The sequence below is a fragment of the Numida meleagris genome, chromosome 1, assembly GCF_002078875.1.
Source record: "Numida meleagris isolate 19003 breed g44 Domestic line chromosome 1, NumMel1.0, whole genome shotgun sequence".
Classification (NCBI taxonomy): Eukaryota; Metazoa; Chordata; class Aves; order Galliformes; family Numididae; genus Numida; species Numida meleagris.
This window is the reverse complement of record NC_034409.1, coordinates 80668375-80694904: the sequence shown is the minus strand read 5'-3', so window position 1 is coordinate 80694904 and position 26530 is coordinate 80668375. Positions and strand designations below refer to the sequence as shown.

Genomic DNA, 26530 nt, shown 5'->3' with positions numbered 1-26530 from the left:
AGAAGTCTACTCTGCCTTCTGCAACATGGCAGCACGCGACATGTCGAGTGTTTGCTCTTCTCTCCCCTGAAGATTACACTTTCCCACACAGCAGATGGGGGGCTGAGAGCTCAGAACTTGTTTCAGCAGTGACCCTCAGCAGAGGTGGGTTTGATTTATGAACCGTGCCACCCCTTGGTCTGATGGAGGCCCCCCCCAGCTTCTCTCCCTCCCCTCTCCTTTAATCTCTGCACGCTGTTATGCAGAAGGTGCCAACTTTAGAACAGACAGTTCTGAAAAGAAGGCAATTAAAAAAAAAAACACCGTACTTTAGAAATTTAAACAACAAGCCCTGTGATCAAAATAATTCATAAAGGGAAGGATTTTATGAAGTCATTTCACGAGCACACAATGCTTTTTTTTTTGCTTTGTTTTTTAAATAAATCCGTCAGTACACATGCCAAGGCAACACATCTGAATACAATATCAGCAGACACACCCTGAATCCCTGTGCCTGCGCTCTCCCAAGTTACAGCAAAAGCTAAAACCTGGGCTTTTTGCCTACGTTTTAACAGTTATCAATTTCTTCTTTTAGTTTGGATGTATTTCTTAAAGTTATTTTGCCCCCCCTTTCCATCCCTCTCCTCCTTTACAAGTGCTCCTTTTCTCCTCTCTTTGCAAAAAACATTATCTGAAAAATGGATTTTCCCCTTACTGACGGTAAGTGTATCTGTTTAAAAAAAAACAACACAAAACATAAAGAGATCTAACTTACAATGAATCCCTCTGGCATAAGGAAGCCTGTTCTAATCTCTCTTTATCGGGTTTGAGTGATAGTTTTGCTCAACGAGTATTGACAGGGCCGTCCTGTTTCTCAGGCTTTCATTTTCCGTGAGTTGGAAAAAGGATACAGCGCATTTTCACATTCTCCAAGTCTGCAGTTGTTTTTATATAAGAAGCAATTTGCTTGGGTCACATCAGGTCAAATGGGAAGCCTGCCCAGCTCTTGGTTTTAAAGGAAAAACATACAGAAAGACACAAAAACACAGCAGTTTCCTTCATTAAATTCCACTCTACCTGCCATGGGCTTGCAGCCACAATGGAATTTCCCACCCTGGCTGACCATAGCTAAACATTTTTTTTTTATTATTATTATTTTTAGAGGGGTTTTTTCTCTTTAATAAAAAGTTTTCTTTCAAGTGAACTTTGAGGTAAGGGTTATTAAAGTCAATGTAATTGTCCATTTTTCTAAAATAAATAAATTAATAAAAGCCTACACAGAAGCAAGGCCAAATGCTGAAGCCCTGGTCGAAGCCCAGACTCTGATCTGTGTTATAATACTGTAAGTCAAAAGTAACTCTTTCAAAGTTGCTGGAGTTGTGCCTGAGTAAAAGATCAGAATCTTGCCTCAGTTTTTTAACTCATTTGTCTCTTAGGGAAAACCTCAACCGACTTCAGCAAGAGCTTGCCTGAGCTCAGCCTGCCCATGTAGTGCAGCACAAAGTCTCTGCACTGTGCCTGGCATTACGCTGAGCCCTTTCAAACTCACAGTGGCTTCAATACCTGAAAGGAATGGCACCCAAATAACCACCTGTGTTACTTGTCAGCATTTGCAAAGCCTAACGGTGCTAGGAAAGATTGCTCGTGAGCAAAATTAAAGCATGTGCAATCCCCCTCTGCCCTTGCAGCCTCCAAACCAATCACGGAAACCTGAGGTGAAATCCTATCTGGACTGGAAGAAGAAGATGCTGAGGGAGTGACTCAGCGTGTACATTTTTAAGAACAATAGATCACTAAGATGCTTCAATGATTTCAGTGTAGCCCTAAGGAGAACCAAACATAGCTGTTTGCTTTGCTTTGACTATGATTTTGTTGTACACACAGGCAAGGGAAAAAAAAGGAAAAAAGGAGGAATACATCCTGAATGAGAGGTGAGAATGTTTATTTTAAGATGCTGAAAGGTGTCTAATTCAAGTTCAGGTTCAACTAACTAAAGCATTTGTACCTGGCCTCTCTCTGCTGAATGCCCAGCCAATCGCATTGCATTGTTACTAGTTTGCATTTAACTGCAAATGTTATAATTAAGTTTGCAGAACAGTTCCCATTCAGACTGTTTGCCCATAACTTTCTGCAAAGTCCTCCTTTCAGGCTGGAAGATTGCCCGAAGCTGAAAAATGCAAAGAATAAGGCAAACTGGGGGCAGGCAGGTGGAAAGGGCGGAGGAGAATCTACTGAGCCCTGCATTACCAGAGGGTGACCCCCCCCCCCCTTCTCATCCTGCAAAGTCTTTCAGCTTTTTCTACAATAAAGTCAAAAAAGAAAAAAGAACAGTCAGCTCAATGCCTGTGTATCCTCTGTTTTCCTGACACTCATGTATGAAACACCGGCATTTTTGCCAGCGGGGTTAAGGAATGCCAGACTTGCCCTTTGAACAATTTTTTGTACTTACTATCATGACTTTGATCCAGAAATCGCGAGATGCTTTGCACCGCTCATTACACAGGACAGACCTTTGAAGCAGTTTGAGCTGTGTGGTAGCAGTCACTTCTTCCCTTGCCGTGTCCTGTCCCCAGCAGTCTAAGACAAATGATATTTAAAAAATCTTGCATGCTCTATTCGGTTTCAATGACTGGCTTGTAGGAACTGCTCAGTTTGCTTGGTTTTATTTTCCTATAGTCAAATGCTTCTTTTCTTGTATTCTGCCTGCTCTCTTCGGCGTCCGTTTTTCCAGTTGATTCATCTATTATCCCTCTTTATATAATCAAATTTCTCTAGTCAATCTGTCATTGTGCTTAGGCCTTCTTGTACGCTGTCATCTCCAACTTCTTTCCTTCAGAAACTCCACACCCCAACTCCACTTTAAGGCTTCCTGCTGAAACATTTGCTCTTTCAGCATCGCAATACGTTTATAAACTGGAGATTAGTTCACTTTGTCTGCCTTCCAAAGCCATTTGCTGCTTGAGACCATTTCATGAGCTTGTCTATTCATATGGATAAACAAAAAAAACCTCACTATAATGTGAACTAGGAAGAGGAAATAGCAGTTGCATGGAAGAAATACCAGTGACGCTGAAATTAGTATCAGTCACAGGTTTTATCAGTGCTGTTCCTGTCTCAACTACTGTACTCCAACACATCTTTACATAGCAGGATTTCACAAGTTAAAAGGTTGATACTGCTTTTCAGTAGAACTTAGTGACCTATCAGAACATTTTGCTAGTGTCTTCAGCATTTCTGCACTGAATAGTCCCTAGACTCACAAACTTCTGTCTAGATGATTAATCTCAATATTCCACAGTTCCCCAGAGCAGTCCATTATTTTCCACAAAGCCTCTAAAACTTTCTACTGAGCTTAGGGTTTTGAAGTGACGTCTGGCTAACAGATGTGCGTGTTTTGGAACTTTTAGATATCTTTTCTCAAAACAAGAGTCCTTTCACAATTTAAATTCAAGTCAATGGCAAAATTCCTACTGATTTAAAAGGACATGCTGAACTCTTGAAATTGGGAATGAGACCCATGGAAATGTGTCAGACACTTTGTATGTACCACTATTATACATAATTGAAGTCCAGTCTCTGGATGTGTTCAGGTGACCAATCACCTGACTACCCTACTTCTTGTGAACTTCATGGTATTGTATTGAATAATTAAGTAGGATGACTTTAAATACATGAAGCCTGAGTCTCTTTTATACAAGAAACAATTAGTTAGATATTTATACCATTGACGTGCAGATGTCCAGTGCCTAAGAAGACATTACCAGTCACTTATTTATTGCCTGTGGAGCCAGTAAGAGTGAAATCTGTTTGCTATCTGAGGCAAGTTTTTCGATAACAGAAAGATGAAAAGCTTATATCTGACCCAGTTTTCTGTTGTCATGATCATCCACAAAAAATACTCTTGTCCTGAAGAATAACATTAGATTCCTAAATCGTGTGGATTGATTGTATCTTAAAAACATGGCAAAGGAGTTTCTCAATTGGAAAAAGGATGGCTGAAGTTAGATATAGCACAGTTAGCTACAGTGAGCACCAGAAGGCCTTCAGGACAGCATCCCTACCTTGAGGTCCCTTGAGGCACACCATTTACAGTGAAGTTGTGTCAGAGCACTTCTCTCCCTCTGTGATGCTCCTGAAAACTCTCTGCAGATGGTCAAATTTATAAGACCCCTCATCACATTGGGTTTAAATGCTTTGGGCCTGCAGAAACGCACAATGATGAAGCTTTCAAGCATCAGTGCAACCAGTCAAGATTCAAAATCGCAAGATTCAGAGAAAAATCAGATCTTCTCTATCCAGTATTAAGTGGTACAAAGAGGGTAGAGGTGAGAACCAGTACTTCTTGTCTATCTGGTGGAAAACTGTGTGCAGTCAAAGGTTCATAACAGACTAATAATCTAGTAGAAAAAGCACTGCCAGACTAGGTGTGCCAGTGACTTCTAAGGAATTCAGTAGAACTTCCCTGGTCAGGGAAACTTAGCAGACTTCAACACCACAACTGACTACATAAATGTCTTATAATTTTATAAATGACAGCGGGAATTACTGTTATTATGCTTATTAGCAGATAAAAATGTCTCTAAAGGATTGGACTGAGGGTGCTTATAAAGCAAAACAGGAAACGGGTTCATTGAACACATCTGTGGCGCATGGTTAATCTAAGCCAAAGCCTTGCGTACATTCATTTTCCATGCCAAGCATGATCATCATAAGACTTGATTATATTCTATCAGTTCTACGGGTTATAGCTTGAACTGCTATAGAAAACTGGCTTAAAATTATAATCATGCTAAGATATCACATATACTTTCTTGAGGATGTGCTTAGGAATTCTGTCTTTTGCGTCCTTCAACTGTATTTCCAGAATCAAGCCTTTAAAATGAATTACTTCGTTATTTGTGTTGTTTAGGAGTTTTCTGAAGGCAGACTATGTTTCAAATACATTACAAGTTCTTCTCTACAATCTGCTTATGCTGTATACATTTTGATTGAAATTCTGTATATTATTTTTATAGCCCTAAAGAGAGTGGTAAGCAATGGAAAGAAAAAGTAAGAGATACTAATCAACTCAACTCTACCTCAATGACTTGAATAGTTAACATGAAAAAAACAAACAAACATAAAAACCCTCTAAGAAAACAAAACAAAGCAAAAATTTACCATTGATTTCAATATAGCTTGGACTTTAGCTTTCTTATATACTTAAACTGTAGATAATTTAATTTCCGATGTACCTAATTGCTACAATAAGTTGGCAGAGGTAAAAGTTCACTAATGAAAAGTTAAACACCAACAAAATGAATATTCACCCTCTTGATTCTCTTATGTCAAGATCCTTCCTTCTCTTAAAGCCACGTACCACATGGGATCTCTATAGTGCTGTAAACCACAAGACACATACCACAGACAAAGAAAGAACTGAGGTTGGGGACCTCCAACAGCAGTTGAGAAGTAAGAGATCACAAACTTTCTCAAGGGTCCTGCTGTTTTACTGTACAAGTGAGCTGGGCTAGCTTGCAGCTGGGGTCCTGGGTGAATTGCTAGGGTTGGCCTCTGCAGTCCCTGCTGAATCGCTTCCCACCCCGCTATGAAGGATGGAAATGATTCAGCACTGCTCTGTGCCAGCACAGCCCTGCTGTGGATCATACATCATCCCTCCTCAGCCCTGCAACAAGTCAAGAGTCAAGCTTGAAAATCCCAAATCTTTGCTGTCATCATTAGGAGATCTGAAGATTAAAGAGCTGCATCTCTACACTGCTCGCCGTGCTGAAGGGTAGACAACCTGGACCAGCTTAGTGCAGGAGGAAATAATTCCCACAGGAGTCTTTAGCAGGGGTGCTCAATTAGCTGACTGTTAGGAATACTTGAAGATCTTATAAATAAATAAATAAAATCCATGCAATTCTGACTTTGTAAATTAGGTGAGGGTATCCATAGTTCTAATTCAAATTTCATCAAGCAACACAATTGAAATATTTGTATTTTTCTTCACATTCCTGATTCTGTTAGGAATATCTTGTTATTAATTTAATAGTATCACCATTATTTTCCCAACGTGTAATTCCTGCATCAAAAGGAGCTAGATGTGTGCTATGTTTGAGATAAGGCTTTATGAACTCTCTAGAAATATTCACCATTCACTTACTCAGAATGGCAAATTTCAATGAGATTTTCCTTTCTTTAATCGGTATGAGCTAGCTCTTTGGCATTCTGTTATAAATAATAGAAGCTACACACTGTACTTTTATAACATCATTCATCTAAGGATCTCATAACTTAATTAAGAGGGACACTGTCAGGTTAAAAATCATATATTTTTTATTAAGTAATTTCCTTACCTATGTTACTAATAACATTTTAGGCTATTAAGCTGAAACAAATTCTTAAAATCTAATTTAACATCTACCACTAGCATGTATATATCATATATACACAGCTGGTTTACTTTCTGAGATATTAAAACAGATGTGCTAGCTTTACTTCTGATTCAAGTTAGTTTCATTTAAGATTTTCATGTGTGAAAAATGTTCTTTCTTCAGGAGAACATTTAAATGCAAACAAAAAACTATATTAACATGTAAGAAAATAAAACATATGTTTATGATAATATAATACTTGCAAGTATTCAACAGCAACAAAACTTTCGTTTTGGAGAAAACTATCTAGCATTGCATTGTGGGTTTTTTTGCTTTCTCTAAAAGGAAGGTGAGAAGTACTACTTCTGCACTGTTTAATTATAGGAGAGCACAAATCTGTTTGTTGTGAGGGAATACTTCATTAATAAATTCATTCAAGTATATCTGAGCCTTTTCTGATATCCAGAAATGTGCTGTTGCTTCACAGAGGCTTAAAACAGAGATTTGGTTTTGATGGGGAAAGTTAGCATAATGAAGTTTCTACCAGTCACAATTTGGTTAAACTGTAAGTTATTGAAGCATACACTGCATGGGTACATATTACCGAAAGCACTGCTGAGTCTCTTGGAATCTACAGAAATAAATTGTAGCATCAAAGACTGCAGTATGCTTTTTTTGCAATCTGCACTAAATACCAGGGAAAACTAAGACACAGATATTAAATGATCAAATTCATGCAGTGATTCAATGATAAAACCAAAATATGGATATGCCTGCACCGTTCACTCCTCACTAAGCTACTCAGAATCTTCCTGATATTTCAACATATGTCATATGAAGAACACAAAAAGCTATTTTTCAGTTCCGTTCCTATCAGCTAATATACCAAGGAAGGGAGGTTGCTGGCTTCCAATAGGTGTATTCGCTTAGAAAGAGACCCCTCTTTCCTCAGATCCCTAGGCACAACGATCAGCAAAATGGGTATTCACTTGCACCGCCAGAGCTCCTGCCACACAAGCTAAAAGGAGAGTTACCTTTCATTTTGTTTTTTAATGGTTCACTGCTCAGACATCAGTTCTGGGAGATACACTGCCAAACTGTAACAGTGATGGCATTTTTCAAATAATATCATTATGAAATGTCCCACACATGTATGTGTGATGATACTTGCCTTTCTCATAGGCCGTTCTTAAGTATGGAATAATGAATTTAAAAGGTAACTTGCCTAGTACAGTAAAGTCGATCCTGAGACTCATACACAGGTATCTCTCTCCTCTTTGCCGCAGAATTGAAGAGTGGTTTGGGTTGGAAGGTACCTTGAAGACCATTCAGTTCCAAACCCATGTCATGGGCAGGGACACCTCCCATTAGAGCAGACTGCTCAAAGTCCCATCCAATTTGGCCTTGAGGAATTCCAGGGATGGGGCACTTGAAGGCGATAAGTTATTGTCCATAGTGCAAATTTAGTCCTGTATTTTTATGCCTACAAGGTTCTCTCTTGAACTTAAAAATATATCCCTAATACAGCAATTTAAAAATACTACTCCAGTCAAAGTAAACAAACAAAAACAAACAAACAAACAAACCAAACCACCACTACACTAAGACAAGATAGAGTACATTTTTGTTGTAATTACTGAGGCAAAAATAATTGAAAATCAGTGGTACCTATTTACATAATAATTTAACAGAGTGTCCGGGATCTGATATCCTCATCTCACGGACAGGCTGAGCACACAAGGAAGATGATCACATTACAATTATCTTACATTGCAAGAAAAATTAGCCAGAGCAACCATGAATCAATGACCTCACCTCTTTTCCCATGAAGGCTAAAAATTTCAAGTTGACCATTATCATAAAACAATCCTGCTAGGACACCTCAAGGTGATATTTATTATATGTGTACAGTTCGAAGGTGTTGGAAAATACAGTTAGACATCTTGATTTTTCAGAGCTGAGCATAAACTACAAAACGCTCAGCTACATAGTGATGTTTACACAGGAAACAAAATGACTATCTATGTTCCAGTAGCTGAAAGCAAATATATGTTAGTATTCCACATCTTTCTCTCCTTTGCCCAACATACTTTGGGCTCACTCATTCACTAGCTCAGTCTCTCACACACACGATCTTTTACTTCCTACCTCTTTCTTACTCTTGTGCTCATCCAGCCTCTCCCTCTAGAAGCAGCTATCTATCTATTATTTTAGAATTGTAGAATGGCTTGGGTTGGAAGGAACTATAAAGCCTATCCAGTTCCAACCCTCTGCCATGGGCAGGGCTGCCACTCACTACATCAGGCTGCCCAGGGCCCAATCCAACCTGGCCTTGAGCACCTCCGGGGATGGGGCACCCACAGCTTCTCTGAGCAGCCTGTGCCAGGGCCTCACCGCCCTCTGAATAAAAAAACTTCTTCCTTATAAAAACACAGAATGATTCTATAGATGTTCATGTCCTCCCTTCTCTCTTGACATCACATCAGCTGGCAGCAGGGTCTTCTTCCCCAGCATGAACAATTTCTCTGCTTGCAGAGAGCCTCAGCAATGACGCAGTTCCTGATGGACTTCCCAGCTGACAATGGGTCCCAGTAGAGTGCACACAAAGGACCAAAAGGCAGTTCCTTTTGGTTTGCATTTGACTGAAATCCTGATCAGGCAGTACAGCTGCTAATTATAACATTGTCTAGTCCCTCACCTCTCCCTGAACCAGTTTTCTCTCTTCCCCATGAAGAAAGCTAGAAGTAGTGAAGCATATCCTTTGGGTCTGGAAGGAAGGCCTCCTTCATTAAATGCTACAAAAGTGTTTTGATATCCTCAGATGCATGGTGTTATTTAAGTGCTAATCATCCTAGTCTTTAGTATGTCCAAAATGATTTCACTGGTTACCAGAAAACTCCGTTGTCACACATTACATTGCCATTGCACTGAAAAATAATTAACAGCCTACATTTTGTGGTCCATTATTTGAGCAGTCTTACTAGCTAGGGAATTATCCAGAATTCCCAAGTTTTCAGTGGAGAAATTAGAAAACATTGAAAAGGTAGGCCAGGGAAAAGCTCTACGAAAAAACTCATACAAAGAATAAGAAAAGAGACCATTTCTTCCAAGAACTAAGACAAAGCAGCAGGTAAAAGTCAAAGCAATCTGATGCAATGAGCATTATAAATGATAATTTGAGAATGTAATCTAAGAGGAGTCCCAAAGTTTACCTAACTCATGTATTTGGCAGACCATTCTTTAAAAGCTAGAAACCTGAAAAGTTACCAAGAACAGAACACACTGATCAAAACAGAAGATGAAACATTTGCTTGTACCTTTTAATGTTTCAAACAGAACATCATCAAACACAATCTAAAATATATAGGAGACACAATAACACATCAGGAGTTCACCATCTCTGCTTGTTTGGAATTGCTTCACCCCTTTGCCCCTCTTTATGCAGTTAACTTTATCAGCTTGAAGTTTAGCTAACACACACACTGTTATCCATACGTAAAAGTCAGAAATGGAGTCAATATTGTTGGCTGACCCCAAGTAAAGCAAGTGGGACTGAAACTCTGCATTCAGAGATCTCAAATTTGAATGCCCACTGGAGTTTGACCTGGATCACTTCCTCACCTGTCAGAGCTCCTAGATTCAGTTAGCTAACATGGGGCAAGTACTTTAATTACAAAAATGAAACAAAGCTAACAGAAAACAAATAAACCAAACCACTATCCCCACACCCCATAGCCTACTTGAGGTACCAGCATTACAGAAGAAAACAAGTAAGCTAAAAAAGCACCAAACCTTTCAGCAGGTATATATGCAAGTTTGCCCAGAACCAAACACTTAGTTGGATCTAGGTGGCATGTGTTTTGTAAAGGCAGTGCAGGTATGTTAAGAATCTGAATCCCAAGATAAAACTCTTGGAGTAGCAGCAGTCTGGGAAGGGGCATCTTTGAAAGACTCCTGCCTCATACGACCAAACTGCATTTTCTTTACAGTTTCAAAGTTTGAGAAAGTCATCCTCCTCCTCTCTCTAGTGTCTGCTCCCAACAGCCAGTGCTGAAGGGCAGACCTGCACCTAGAGCGCTCAGCTTCCAGCCGCTGTGGAATTTCTCATCCTGGCACCACATGCCCAGCTGTGCTCATGGAAGTGGAAAATCTGACAGCATTGTCTGAAAGACACAGCTTGGGATAATTGTTCCTTGTAGTTTCTCTGTCAGGGAATATTATCATATTCCTCTCACAGGAAGGCAACTAAAGCTTTCATATTCCTCAGCTCCCAGCCACAGAACTCCTCTTTGTCTTTAAAGAAGTAGTTAAATAAGTTGTGATGTAAGAAAAGGTTTTAAAGTCCTATGCAGATTAAAGATAAATCTCCACAACTCTCACCTGCTTTAATAATTTCTCTGTGTGACATAAACATGGAAAAAGGAGGAAAAAGGAACCAAACTCACTCACGTTTATGTAACACAGGATGGATGTGCCTCATGCCTGTAAAATCCTTATTTTATAAATACAATACATACATTACCCTTGTTTTAATGCAGGACAGAAAACCAGCACTACACCACAACGCTTTTATTGTGTACATCTTAAAAGAAACAGAGAAAGAAAAGCTGTGAGCAGCTTGCAGCCAGGCGCACATGTGGCACACTCACAACAGATCCCCGTACAAGGAATCATTTTCCAGCAGAGATCCGTGCTTTCTACCTCCAGCTCAATGAATCCCATTCATCACATCGAGCCTTGGTTTCCATATTAAGTTCTTGGAAGGCCTCTGTCGCCCCCGTGTCAGAGCTCCGCTTGACCTCCAGCACCTCCACCCCAGCCTCCCTGCAAGGCAGAAAGAGCTGCGATGCCCACCTGGCTTCCCCAGGGGCTTCTGGAAAGCTGTGGGAAAGCAAATGAAAGAGCCCAGGGATTCTGTGCTTCAGGTTAGTTCCTTGCAATTTAACTGTCCAAGTTTCCTCTCAAATGCAGGCTGCAAGGTTTTTTTAGGGACACAGAAGTGAAAAAAAAGATCCCAGTAAAAATCCTATGCACTCCTGTGGGGCAGGGGTTACATTTCTGATATTCCCTCTTGATTTGCACCCCCACTCCCTGCTTCCTCCACCCCAACCATTACAACAGTGTCCCCATTACAACAGTAATGTATCTGTTTACTGGCAAATCATCGCCTTTTTTGAGAATGCTAGCCAACGCTTAAACATTAACTTCACTGGAGACTGTCAAACCAAAAGTCATGACTGGAAGGATGGTCTCTCTGTTACTTCTTCTCATTTCTTTTGCTACAAGCAAATGTGCTATTGTTATTCAGAGGAAAATAAACAATATTCCTACCTTACCCAGAGAACTTGAATGACAATTTCTCTAAGCAATTTTCCACCCTCATATTTGCGCACGCTTCTGTAATGGCAAGCCTCGTGCTGATCTCATCTTAACACTTTAGGTGAAAGCTTATGTTAATAGAACAAATTAAGCTAGGGATTTTCAGGCCACCTTGGGCTGGTTCCAATCCAGGCCTGAACTCCCATCTTTACTGGAAATGGAGATTAGTCAAAATAAGAATCCATTAATCAAAGCCACTCCAGTATTATACAGCTACCTCAAGGTACCTTTGGTGATCCAGAAAACATACGTACATAAATTGCTGATGCCCAGGTGTAGCAAGTAATGCTGCTGCTAATGTACTAAGTGATATTCTCTCTTTTGAGTAAGTGAAACAATATCCAGTCTTCATCTCCTTCAGTAGTACAAAGAAGCATTCTCTCAATTTGTTTCCACATAGAAATAGGGCACAATCTAACTATTCATATATCAGTATGTTTCTTCCAATAATTAGTTGTAATGTGAGGTGATTAAGATACGTGAAAGACTGCAACAGTGCACTTAAAATGTAAGCACACAAAATCCATATGCATTTTATGAAATTATATATGCATGTAAAATCTATGCATACATAATACATCTATCTTGTGCAATAGATGCTTTTTCCTATATATTTTATATGTTATGAATTTAAAGGTATAAAGAAACACGAAGTAAATACAAATACATGCACACACAGAGAAAATTATGTGGGCCTTTCTAGCATGAAAAGGAAATTATTAAAAGTTGGATAAACAACAACTGAGGATATGACAGGGGCAGCTGGAGAACCACACTGGGGGACAGAACTTCTAAGTGAATCCACACAAAAAAATGCCTCCCCTGACAATCCGTTGTTCTTCAAAGAGAATAATGATTCTAGAGATGAGTTTGCATTTGTCTTTGGATGTCACAATAAATGCTAAGAAAGCAACTGAATGAGAGTTATTATTTCCTCTGAGCAAAGAAGGATTTGGGTAGACTGTCAGAACAACAGCACCAGCAGTCCAAGGGCAGATACAAAGCAACAGCAAGTTAGCAGGAATCTGACCAGGGCCCTGAGAAAGGAGGATGAAAGAGGCCATGGGGCAAACTGCACATCTAAGAACGGTAGATCTAAGAACCGCAGCTGCAAGACAGCTGTTAGATCTTGAGGGAAGGAGGAGCATTGTTTGAGAAAGAGATCACAGGAGGCATAATTCCTCTGATTCCACGACCATCAGAACACAAAACTACGTGAATCAGTCAAGAACGTGCTCCACTGAGGTCCAGGCTACTTTGCTGGTATAATTCAACTGGTCTGGGGGAGACTGAGGCTGTGTCCATGACCCCACCTCATCCACACACGGCACATGGGAGAACAGCACAGCAGGAAGCACTGGTAATTGCTTGGTGCTCGAGAGTATCTGCATCTGACCTTCATGGTCAGATGTGCAGTCTGCCCTCTGGCTCCCGGTTGGTTTGGACTCATTGCCTACACTCTAATACCCAACTTCAAGAAACAAAGAGAGATTCCTGTTTGACTTTATAAGACCATATGTCACACACAATAGATAAGCCATACCCTTGCACCTGCCCCTTCCATAGTAAATGCTATCCATTGTGCACTCTTCCTTGCAGTGCTACTGTATGGAAGAATACCATCGTAAAGGACACAAGAAGTAACTTTTAAGCCACTGTATACTAGCTGGAAAAAAAACACAAAACTAGCCCAAGAAAGCAAGATGCATGCAGGTCCACTTGGATGGGCTGCTTTGGAGCATTAACATCACAGTTCAGCAGGATCTGTTTAAGTATTTGCTAACTTCTATGCCGTATCTGAATACCTTTCTTTAATGAGAACAGTCTCAAATGGACCATGGTTGTATTATGAAGCACAAAAACATTTTCAAAATCCACACCTTTGGCTTCCTTGCCATTCCATCAAAATATACACAGGAAAATGTTTACAAGGTATACACTTCTTAGGCTTAGTTTCCTGTATAAATATGAAATGCAATGCTTTACACACACACACACATACAGAAATCTCAGAGGAGTACACACAGACCCAAACTTCAAATTTTAGACGTGAACCATGTTATTTTCTTTTATGTTGGCTTTGGTTGATCAGTTTGCCTCATGAAGTGGGAAGAGGATAGAAGATGAAGTTCAGACTAACACTGAATGGAGGAAAACCCCAGAAGAGTGGTGGCTTTTTCTGCACATGAAGTTGCTAACAATTAAGGGGAATTCTGAATCACAGCTTAATTTGGCATTTCAGAGCTAGGATTTGTTCCTTTCAAAGACTGAGCTATGTCTGCAGATTTCAAAGTATCAGGCATGCTATAAAAAACAAGAAAATGGAGCAATCACCAGAAGCGAGTCAAGTGCTTAAACTAGGACAAAGTAATAGCTGACAAGGAACAGAGACTTCCCCATTTTCACTCTCACAATCCTGTGGTAGACCTTTCCACTTTGTCTATGGGTTAATTTAGGAAAAAAATATTGAAAACTCAGAACGAATACAGATTTTTTTTTTTTGTTCTGAGTAATAAAATGCAAAGAAATGTAGTCCTGGCAGGATACTAATTTCTGATGTCGTCAATTAAACAACTTCTCCTTGTTTTTTGAATGGAAAAATCTCTCAGAAAGTGTTTTTATCGAAGCAGCCAGATCCAAGTCCTGGATTATTAGGTTAAGCTCCGTCAGCAGAGAGACCAATATAAATGCCTTTCATACCATCTACCTCGATGCCTTAACAAAAAAAATACAGAAGAAAAAATATGTAGATCCCAAATTCCATGATTTTTAACTTGTTTTCCTTTAATATAAAGCTGGGAACTCAGATTCTAAGAATATAAAATGAAAATGTGATTATTTTCTTTTTATCTTTCCTCAGAAACAAACAGATCACCCAAAATCACCCAGTGTTTCTAGGGATTTATTTCTTTTTATATTTTAAAATCAGAAAAAGTAGCTTTAAATAAGTGTAGGCACTAGCAAATCTGAACTCCACATCCTTTTGCTGTTTTGAAAAGTGCTTGTTGTCATACATTTGTTTTCACCTGATGTTTATTAGGAGGTTCTATATAATTACCAAGGTTCTGATTTCCCTGTTTAAAAACAAATTAGGGTGTTGTACAGGGCCTTGGAATATTAGGAGGCAAATCCAACAGCTAATGATGGAGGGCAGCGCCTCGGTGAAGGCATTAGCAATCCATCTGGCCAATTAAAGAGTAACTTAGGCAGAGCCCAACACTATTTCTCAATTATGGTGGCTGCAGCATCAAGACTTGAGAGCTGGTGTGAAACAGCACAGTCAATCTAAACAGAGAGAAGCAGGGAAAAGGTGTAATCCCCTAGAAGAGAGGAATGGGAAAACGCCTGAGATGTGCCTCAACTTACCAGCAAAAAGAAGGGCTGGACTGTAATGAAAACAAAATAGCTGAGACGTGAAAGAAATACTAACAAAGCTTCTCTTCCTACAGAATCGTGATTGGAGCTTGCAAACTCTACACAAGATGAGAACAATTATCACAGCTCTCCTCTCCCACAAGATAGATAAAGTTCTCAGTAAGCAAAAGACAATGTGCTGTGACTGCTTGGGAACAAGGCATGTGCTGGCCAGCCAGCTGTTCTTCCTAAGCTTGCTCCACTGATAAGTTCTGCTATTCTTTCCCTCAGCAGGGGCACTAGCTTGAGTTTTTCCTCCTCTCTTTAGATATCCATTTTGTAGAAAATGAATTATCTTTCCAGTTCTTTCATACTTGGCTGAAAATGGTCACTGTGCTCCAAAGTTATGTACGGGTGGGACAGAGAGGCAGAGGGACAGTCAGTCCCATAAACTCAGATGAGATAACTTGGCAACAAAGTTCTCCAGAAATATGGGGTGTTTGAAATCTGGATGTGGATCTGACCTGTCACGTAAGTGCATGCCTAGCAGAGAGAGACCAAAGCTGTTCTCTGTTTGCTGCTGCCCATCCTGACCTCCACAAAGTCTGACCATGCTATTTCCATGACTGCAGGCACAGATCAGTAGAATCTGCCAGTGGCAAAACTTGGACACGGACACTCTGTAAGAATTCATAATGTATTTAATATCACAGATTGTTTAAAAGACTTTTTTTCCTCTTGTCTTGCACCTTCAATTGCGTTGTTAGAGTTAGGGTAGTATGGTTAGGTTGAGTTGGACTTGATGATCTTGAAGGTCTTTTCCAACCTGAGCAATTCTGTGATTCAAAAGCATCCAGTTGGCATTCAAGTGTCAATAAAAGCATTTCTTCCTGCGCTTCCTCACTCAAGAGGTTGTTCTGCCTCACATCTTAGAAGTTAACATATTCCACTAGAGTGTATATTCCGAAGAGAAGGAGCTAAAACAAAGCACTGCTTTCCAGCCAGTACCTTCCCACATGTGCCACCTGTCCCTACACACGAGTGACACTGCCCTCCCGCTGGATGCTTCCACACATCCGTCCTCTGGAGCTAAAGAGATGAGAATGATTTTCCTCAACATGAAATGCTGGATAAAGAGTGTGGGTGGGAAATATGCAGTGTAATGGAACTGAAACCCCATAGGGGAAATCAACACAGGCAGCTGCTGATACACTGTTTACTTGGATAAATCATCCATTTTCCTCCCGGGCAAGACGACTTGAGGTATCACCTACCCAGGATGGCAAGTGCAAATATAAATAATAAATAAATCTTTCCAAAGAAGAATATTCTAACTGTAATGGGCTTTGTAGAGTACTAAGTTTCAGTTAAAGTTAATCCTTGCTGTCTTTCTGTGTCTCCAGCAGCAGAAACATCTGGTCGGTTTTAGATTCCCCTTGGATTCCCAACTTCAAAGGGAGTTATAAAGAATAACAAATACATGTACTGGCACTGAAAAAAAAATTAGAGCAGCAGGAGAGAATGGTAAAATTGTCCTTATTTGACTGCTAGTGACAGGCGCCACAGGCAGAACTGTGAGAAAAAATCTTAACGGCTCAGGCAAATAAGCTTTTTTTTTTTTTTTTAATGACTGGCTCTCTCTACTCATGACGCAGAAAATCTATGGGATCTGCCCCATAATGGCAAGAAGCACATGTGCCAAGGAATACGCACGCAAGTGTATGTAGTAAACAGATTTCAAATTAGAACTGAATTAGTACTGAATTTATAGGCAGGAAAGTAGGAACTAAGTTTTGTTCCCAGCCCTTTAATTGAGAGTCCTCTGTGTATGTTGGTTAACTTATCGAGGTCCAAATTTTGGCTCTTCAAAGTCAGTAGGACATGGTGAAGTATAGTCAAAAACAATGGCTGCCATATGCTCTTGTCAGAACCTATTCCAAAATTCTTGGGAACAGAGGTGGGGAAGCAAACACAGTAACAGAGGTCTGCAGTGTGGCACCTTTCGTCTACTACATGGTGGCTAGAAAGTGAACAGGTGACACACTGCCCTTCCAAATGCAGCACCACCTGCAGCAGCTTCTGACTTGTTTCCGCTTACATGTGCACTGAGCTTCATTCTGGTCTTCTAAGCCAATGCACTCATGGAACACTCTGTTCCCCACCTCACTCATGCAGCACCAAGTCTTCTCTAACTTTTTTTTTTGTTTCTTCGTTTTCTCCACCGTTTCAATCATAGGGTTAATAATATAAATGCAATGTGAGGGATGCATGAGAATTTGTGAATCGTAGAATCACAGAATGCCTTGGGTGGGAAGGGACCTCAAGGATCATGAAGTTCCAACCCCTTGCCACAATGAACCTGTATGAAATCTCCTGTATGCTAAATGTTAACTTTTGTTGTATGACTGCTAAACTTTTTAGCCTCTTTCATCAAAACTATAGACTCCTAAATGCTCGGCTTCACGTAATTCCGGTTAACAAGATGGATGCCAGAGGGAAAAATTGCAGAATAGGCTTTTGCTAAATAGCATTAAAACTACAGCCATTTCTCTTCCACCTCCATTGACAAAGAGTTCATAAAGTAGAAATGCTGAAGGTAGTCATCAAGTAAATTCCAGTGATTCCTGAATCAAAGAGACTGATCAACTTGTGTATATTTGATTGGACAATAATGCTATATTTGGCAACCAAATTACTTGTTGATAATAATTCATTGAGCTCTATTGCTGAATTCGCAAACATGACTTTTTCGTGACCTTATTTTATCTTATTATATCATGAGGTAAGCAGCTTCCCATTGTTTCAGCTTCAAAGATATTTCATGATCTCTTATGTGCCCCACATAATAGCAAATCTGTATCAAGTTTTCTCCATAAATACAGTAGTCTCATATTTATATTAGAATGTTAAAGAATAAGAATCCTAAGTTCTGTACAAAGCAATGACTGAAGGACTTCTCTTTACCGAAGGACCCTAATCCTAAATTGATTTCACATGGAATAGTAGAAGACTATGGAAACTGCTATAGAAGAAAGTATTTTAAGAACATACTGTGCAATTTGTCATCTATGACACAGAAATTAGCCATTTTTGAAGCTCATACTACAGTGCTACAAAACAGTTGGATCTGGAAAGGGAATCCAAAATGAAGTTGAGTTACACAGCAGAGACAGGTTAAATCAATTCCATGTCTACTGTACTGCTAATTGCTTTGTGGGAGCCATGCTGGGAAACTACCACTGGAAGCAATGCTAAGATAAATAGGATCTCTAGTGACATCAGACTGTCAAGACTTCTAAAAGACTGTACAATCTATCACATACTGATGCAAAATTAACTTTTAGAAAAGTCTCTTTGACCTCTTGACCTAATGATTGGATTCTGAAAGGAAGCCTATCTTCTTAGTAAGGCTCTGGCAACAGTGTTGGCAACATCCTGTTGGGAACTCTTTCAGACTAATGCTTACAATCTCAATTGTCTGGAAAAAGCATACCTCTAGACAGGATGGAAAGAGTAGGTGAGCACATCAGGAAATCTCCAAACACACTGTGAGAGAATTTCTTCACGTGTTACTTTATATCAAGGTAAGTTTTCTAATTTCTGTAGTGGCAGGCAGAGCAGTATGGCCAGTGGTGATTCTGGGTTGGAAGCAGCACAGGCTGTAGTAGCTGGAAAGACACTTGTGGGCTTTGACTGAATCCAGCAGTTTGAATGGAGAATCTGCAATCTGGACTTGATCCCCAGCTCGCTATAGCCAAGGGGAGAATTTTGAATGCACATTCCAAGCACACATCACCTATTTTTCTAGAAGGAACGCTACCCACAGTGAAACATAGTTCATTATAAATCCATATAGTGACTACACCTCCTCGTCCATACCTCTAAATATTCTGCCCTGTACACTACAGAAATGACTGACTTTCTGAAGACAGACTGGCAAGTGAGTAGCAGGCTAGAAGAGAAGGCTTAGATGTGTTAGCATTCAGCTATTAAAGTGGGGAAAAGAAAAGACACTGAAAGAGAAGGGGAAGCAGAATAGCTTTCTCTCTACATCTGTTACAAGTTTTTAACAATACAAATCTTTCCAGTTAAATCATATCTCTGAGTCTGGTGTGTTACTTATTAAAGAGAGCAGCACAACAAAGGGACATAGACCATCAATCCTGGGACAACAGCTAACAAACACTTCAGTTGCTTCCCAGGATTTCACCAAGTACCTTTATAAATATTTCTTTACATCCTGTTTATAGCATGTTATGTTCTCCTGTGACTAAAGCTGGTAGACCAGATCCTGCATGGTCTAGCAGTTTCTTGTGTACCTCTCCTGTCCTCTTACATGTCTGTAAGCACCCAGGCACTGTGCAGCAGTTGAACATAACCATTATAAGGGAAGTTCAACTCCTGACCAACCCTCAGCACGTATATATAAATTTGCAAAGCATTAATGTTATGTTAAGCTAAAAAGAACCATCCCAATAACATTAGTCAGCTAAGCAAGACCTACAGATGCTTTCTGTTTGCTTGGGATATTTTACTGCTTACATTATTATCTTTCTGATGTGCAGCATGCAGGAAATATTGTGAGCATGTCTGCAACTTTAAAAAAAATCACCTATAGATCTCTGGAGTGGTGGAGCTTTTGTTTTTACACTTTTAAAAGCCTTTACACTCAATATTCCAGCTTTTCATGTCCAAGACAGCGCAAAACGTATTCTACAGGCTACATCAGTCTTCTTAGCACTAAGTTCAGTGTTTACTGATACATCATGTTACATGCTTAGCTGCATTAAAAAATAGCCAATGATTACAGGAGACAGCTGTTAGACAAAGCCCATATTTCTGCCTATCTTATCACCGGCCTGTGACTGAGAAATACTGAACCAATACACTGTTGTCCCTAGGACACGTATTTATTTAAAAGCAGGTGTTCTGTATGACAAAATATCCCTTATCAGGTCAAAAAAAAAAAAAAAACAAAAACAGAAACAAAAATTTAAGAATAGGACATTGTATCTAGCCAAATTTAAAGAAGCCACACCAGAATAACCAAGGTATTGTGTGAGTGGGTTAGCACGCCAGCCCTTGTTCAAAAAGCAGCAGTCCTCACAATGTTGTGACAAGGTCAGGTGCTTTACGTTCCATGTGCAACAGTCTTTCCAGCAACAGAGCAATCCTTAAGTATGTGCTTCGCTTTTAATTGTTACCTTCAGCCCTACGCTCAGTCAAAAATAGCCCCTTTAAATTCATGTTGTTCTTTTGTAGAGTGCTCCCACTGAGCTGGATTTAGTCCAGTTCTGAAGAATTTCAGATTAGTCAAAACCATAACCTAATGTAATACGCTTCCGAGGCACATCATACATTTTGGCACTGGTCAAGAACTGTAGTGCTTAAGTATACTGATCTTACATGAGAAAGTGGAATGTAGAGGAAAATACATCGATTTTGCAAGCAATTTTACTGAGTCAGACACCCAGAATTTGAAAAATTCGGTCCACAACCACTCAGCAGAAGAAGCCAGTAGAGCTGAAATGGTAATAAAAGCTTCCCAGTTTGCAGACTGAAAGACAATATATTTCCAAGGGGAACCAGCGTATAACTGAAGGGACATATTCTTATCAACTGTTACAGAGAGCCCAAGTCCCATAATGGAATCTCACATAATCTATGGGATTGTTTTCATAATTTTATGAACATCCATAGAAAGTCAAATCAACAATAAAAACATCTCAAGAATATGAGTGTACTTGAAGTTCGTTGCTCTGAAGGACATCAGTGCATGACCTCTTCAAAGTCTAAGGGTCCTCATACATTTAAAATACTTTGCTGTCTCAACAGAATGAGAGATTTTGTAGATTTTTTTAAAACAGGTTTAACAGAGTTCTGGTGAATTACTCCTCTAAACACAACCCAACATTTCTGCTTTACAGGATAGCTACAGACTTTGAAATTTGCTTTTGTTTCACAGTTGAATTAAACAGTGTATTGTAAAGTTGCCCATGAAACAAAAATAAAAAAATCATTTCAATCAATTGAATGTTTTGTTTTGACAAAATAATTTTGTTTTGATTGTTGCTTTCAGTTTTGATTTAAATTTTATATTAGAACATAGAATACATTTTTGAAAGAAAAGTTTGAAACAAGCATTTCTGTTTCACTGATGCAAAAAAGCTTTATCCGGAAATATAGATAATGAAAATAAATTGAGTCCTGGAAATATTTGTTTCTTTCTTCCTTACTTACTTTTTATTTTTTTATTTTTTTTTTTTTTATTTATGAACAACTATACAAGTATTTCCCTCAGAAGGGAATTCCATCAGATATTTTTAACTGATTCTAGCCCTGACCTTCAGTACTCTTTAGTGCACCTCACAAGTTTGTAATAACTTTAAAATTCCATCAGTCTATCAGTGACAATCTAACTATTATTAATAATCTAGCTTGTGTATTGTTCTTGTCTACTTCTTAGACCAGCAGAGCTTACTGATGTATGAAAAGCAAGAGGCTTTCTCAGACAATCATTTATGTAACTGCTTGCATAAGTCTTGTTGGGTCAAGTACCTACCCTTAATTACTACTGCCATTTGGGAAAATATCAAAACCAGTTCTGACCAGGATTAAGAAGCACATATAGTCACAGAGAGTCCTACAGAAGAATTGTGAGTGAGAAGTAAGGAGAACGTTAGTTGTTTCTGGTCTGTTCCTGTATCTTTGAATTTGGTGTATAGAGAAATACAAGAATAATTGAAATTAAGATGATCTTTAGTACCCAGGAATTCCTTTTTCTTCAGCCACTACAGTTCTTGCTCACTGCTAACACATTTCCAAATGAATAAAATGCAAAACACCACAAAGCCATGTAAGCTTGATTGAAGCTGTGAGATAAATCTTGGCCTAAAGCAGGAGGAATTCAGGGATTTCCCCTCAACCAGGCAGCAGCAAGAGTCCCAACATACAATGCAGTCCCTTAGGAAGACCATAAGAGAGCTGAAGTACAGCTTGGCCTGAAATGATGACATCATTCTCAGTGATTGGCAACCCCTGGATATTTTTCTGTGTTGAGATGCTTTTGAGAAGTGGTTGCCCCCTGTGCCGTTCGGTGAAGGGCTTTTTGTGACATGAACAGAATCTCATTAAGAACCAAACAATTTGTTTGTTATAAAGTTTATTGCAAAATGCAGTGCTTGGAGCAGAAATCCAAGGATTCAAACAACTGTACTGCTTAGTCCCCCATGAAGGCACTTTCTGACTTGAACTTGAACCTACCTCCCGGAACACTGATGTCACACTTTGCAAAGCAAAGATGGGAAAAGTCTCAGGGAGAACTGCTGGGATTACCTCTCCTGTGTTTTTTTTATTTCAAGCATTAGATCTGGGGAGTGCTACATGGGAAGAGAGTAGGGGGCAAAATAAAGAGTTTGGATCGTAGATCTTTTCAAACAGGTCATTACCATATGAGAGAAATAGAAAGGCTTGCTCAAATGCCTGAGCTACAATTACTTCTGTCACAACTCTAACAGAGCTTTCCCTGCCCCACATCAAGCAAACTATTGAATGTACCTCCAGCACACTGGGCCCATGGGCTGACAGCTTCCACAGCCTGAAATGAATTGAACATGCTGTCCTTCATCCTGCATGTTTCTTCAGCTCTAGCTGCCTGTAACCCCTTCCTAGCAGCAAGATTTCAGAGCCTTGCTGCCCTGCCTGAGGAAGATAACTGACTTGCTCTTTTCATCTCTGCAAAACAAAACCACAGAATTTAGAGACCAGAAAAAACACAAAATACCCAAACACAACTCCATGCTTCAGCATCCTCAGCACTAGCAGTGGATGGTCCCTGGGCTTAGGTCAACATTATGGTAAAAAAAACTTCCATTTCCTATACAAATTGCCTTTCCAAAATGAGGGACTCCTGCTGCCCTATTATCAGCTTCCCTCTTCCTTAGCTGATCTTACAGTTACAGAGACAAAGGAAAAAAGGAAAACAGAAGAAGAAGAAAAAGCTCCCTCTGCTAATCATACCTCTCCCCTTTCCCCTCTCAGCTTCCTCTGTGTCTTCAAGCCTCTGAGGCTTCGGAGTTTTAAGACCCTGTGCTAATACCTGATCTCTTTGTTCTTTTTTTCCCATTTGCTAAATTCTCCAGCCCCTAAAAGTGAATTTGGAGAAAACTGGCTTTCTCTAGTTACCCCATTGTTCTTCTCAGGCAAGATCTATTTCAGATGTTTCTATTTCAAATATTTAATGACAGACCTATTCATACAATGATATGCCAACACCACTCCTCTGTCTCTTTGGCATGATGTAGAGCACAGAAAAAGACTGTCACAAAATAAAAGCATTCAGTTAGTCAATAAAACCAAGTTCAAACTTATAAACAGTATGTAGCAGATTCCATACTTCACTACAATTTCCATAAGTAAAAGTCTGACAAATAACAGTTTCAAGGGAGAGCCTACAGGACAATCACATCCACTTAACATTTTCACAGTGTTTTCTCACTGGCTTCCTTTCCAGAAGGACCTGAGCAGATGCCGAAGACAGTGAAGTTAACTGACTTTTGGGGTCTTGTCTTCACTGCAATGCCACTTGAAAATAGCATGCTCATGTTGCCCACAGCGTGACTCCCACCCACAAACAGGAGTCTCTTGCTCAAATTAAGTGCTACTTCAAACTGACCCTTTATCCTAAAAAAAGATCAGAAGTCGCAGCCCATGTGTTGTAGTTACTGGTATTAGCACAGTAGTGGGAACTTGGCAGCTCTCTTGTTAGGGGTTCAAAGAGCCAATCTAAGGTCATGTCTTGCATCTGGGATCTAGACTAAAAATTCCACACACAATCCTTTTACCCCATTATCTACATTAAGCCCATGGAGATAGCATGTGACAGCCTGACACTAATGATCTGCTCCTCTTCCCCTCAGTTTCTACAGTGTGTTGCTGACAAACAAATACCCCTTATCTGCAGAAGAGAACTAATGCCTACAGATCAATTTAAGACACAGAAGTCTTGTAAACACTGGCGTGTAACACTCTTCTGATAAACTGATTCAACACATGTAAAACTGCTGATTTTAAGCATTTTTACTCACTGCTTCTGCCTAGCCAAGCTACAACTGTGAATGAAGGTTTTTTTTTGCAAGTACCTTAAACTATCTGTGACATGCAGCCCAGTTGCACACATAGCCAACTTTCACAGAAACACTGCACAATCAAACTTCATCTCCATGCAATCCTCAAAGAATGTATATGTGAGCAAAAGAATTTTAAGGCACACTGTGGTGTGTAAAAGCCAGCTAAGGTGTTCATATAGATAGAGCCTTTGTGGCGGACCCAATCTCTTGCAGCTTGACCATTATCTACAGAAATTCTCTCATCGTTCTAAATAGCTGGCATGAGATGAGCAAACTTGAATATGGACAACTAATAGAAACCACCACAAAAGTTGCCATATTCCATATTGTCATCTGAACATCTCATGCTCCAGTCTATTTACATTCTCCAGTGCTATAACCCCAGCTGGTAGTTTTGATTAGTAGTGGATGTGCCCACACAACAAATTGGACCTTCTCCTTCTTGAGCATGAGAGATCTCTTCCACAGATGACTGCGGAATATGAAGACGCAAATCTGGGGGACATTGGGCAGGCAGTTTTCTTGTATCACATATCTGAAAAACTACTATCACTGTCTGGTTCACAAGAGGATTTGGCAGCAAGACAGACTATTTTGACTATCTGGAGAACTCTTCCCCACTGTCAGAGAAGTAAGGATATAGGCATCATAGAAGCTTCTAACAGAGCATAATGTTATTTAAATGTGAATATAAAATTGCCGACCACAAGGCCAGCTGAAAGGGCTGTCTTTTGCTAATGTGTTTTAAGCCAAAGCATGGGATAACATGGCAAGCATCATCAGAGCATGTATATCTTCTCTTTCTGCTGTTGTACAAGGGCAACTTTACCCACGCTATAGCCGTTAGCAAATGCCTCATTGTAAAACTACAAGTGTAGCAGGGTTTTAATGGCCTTTTCCCGCTAACTGCTCTGGGATTTTTCCTTTCTTGGCTGTAACCAGTTGCAACCAGTTGTGAATAAGTCGTTATCCCTCTGTGCGACTCACAGCAACTAAAAGAAACCAGTGTCATTATGCAAGTTTCAAAAAAAAAAAAAAAAAGTTTTGTTTTATGGTTAATTATCCATGGTCTATTTACAAAATAAATCAACCCATTGTGCACCACCAGGATTTGTGGCCTCATTTGAACTTTGCTTTTCATTAACCACTTTAAAAATAAATGCTAACTAGATCTTCTTTTCTTTTTTCTTTTTTGGTTTATTACTTGCATCTAGATATAAATTGTAAAAATGGTGAGAGAACAAAATATGGGTTATACACCCTCAGTTTCATGACTTACATGATCTCAATCTTGTCTTTCTCCACGTGCTTAAACAGATGCACAGTCCAAAAATTCTAACGTTCTATAAGAAATGCAACCACTTCAACTCATTCCAAATTACAAAAAAAAAAAAGATTCTGTGAAAAGCTTCCCTTAAGAAACAGAAAGATGGGCAAATATTTACAATTCTATTTAAGCTATTATAAGAGGGAAATAAAATTACTCATGTCGATACCTAAGTAATACACAAATGTTTGTGAGCTCTGAGTGCAAGGCTATTTTGTTTAGACAAAACCTACTTGCAGACAGGCTAGAGAAGGCAGAAAATGGATATCTGATTTTTATAGAGCTTACAATTTATAAAAGAAACCAGAAATATTTTTTCTGAAAATGTTTTAATTATATGAGATGTTTAGATTTTGTCCACATGTGATGACAGAAAACTGCTGAATTTCTGAAATCTAGCCAATTGAGAGACTAAGGACATTTTTAGCTGCTTTGTTAAAAACTAACTTTATTAACACTTATTTCACTCCAGCAGAGAGTAAAACGTATTTTCATAAAGCTGGAATTCCCCTCAGCTTCAACTAAGAAAGCCTGAGGTAGGTATTTGTTTCGACTATGGATTCTTCAAGTGAGACAAAAGAAGAAAGGATGACAAATAACTAAAACAAGACAACCATATTTAACACTCACATGTCAAAATGCCCCCCTTCCCCCCCTTTTTTTTTGGTTTTGTTTGTTTTTCATTTGCAGCCATACTCAGGAGTTCTTTCCCTTTGCTATAAGGAACAGAAAGTCACAGTTCCCCATGAAATCACTAGAGAAATGCTATGGAAAAAACTGTGCTGTCAGTAGGTCAAAAAATGTCGTTCTGCTGCACTCAAGAATTAAACTCCAACATTCTACTTCAAAGGTTCTGAGCTGGATGCAACTATAAAGATGACTGAACAAAGTCAACAGATATTTTTTTAGAAACTGAGATGAAGAGTTGAAGCTAAGACGTTAGATTATAAATACTACATATTATTACTAACAGGAGCTAAGTAAGGCAATTTTTGCTTGCCCGTTGG

At 39.4% G+C, this 26530-nt stretch overlaps 1 protein-coding gene across 25 annotated transcripts in view; it reads right to left on the bottom strand.

Annotated features, from left to right (window-relative positions):
• Positions 1 to 26530, bottom strand: part of ZBTB20 (zinc finger and BTB domain containing 20) — a 470842-nt gene that overhangs the window by 228243 nt on the left and 216069 nt on the right. Inside the window, exon 7 of one of the 25 annotated variants that reach the window (XR_002439305.1) lies at positions 8680 to 11159. The exons of the other annotated variants lie outside the window; for them this stretch is intronic. The gene's annotated coding sequence lies outside the window, so the exon portion shown is untranslated. Of the gene's footprint in view, positions 1 to 8679; positions 11160 to 26530 lie in introns of those variants that run through there. 25 annotated transcript variants of the gene reach the window in all.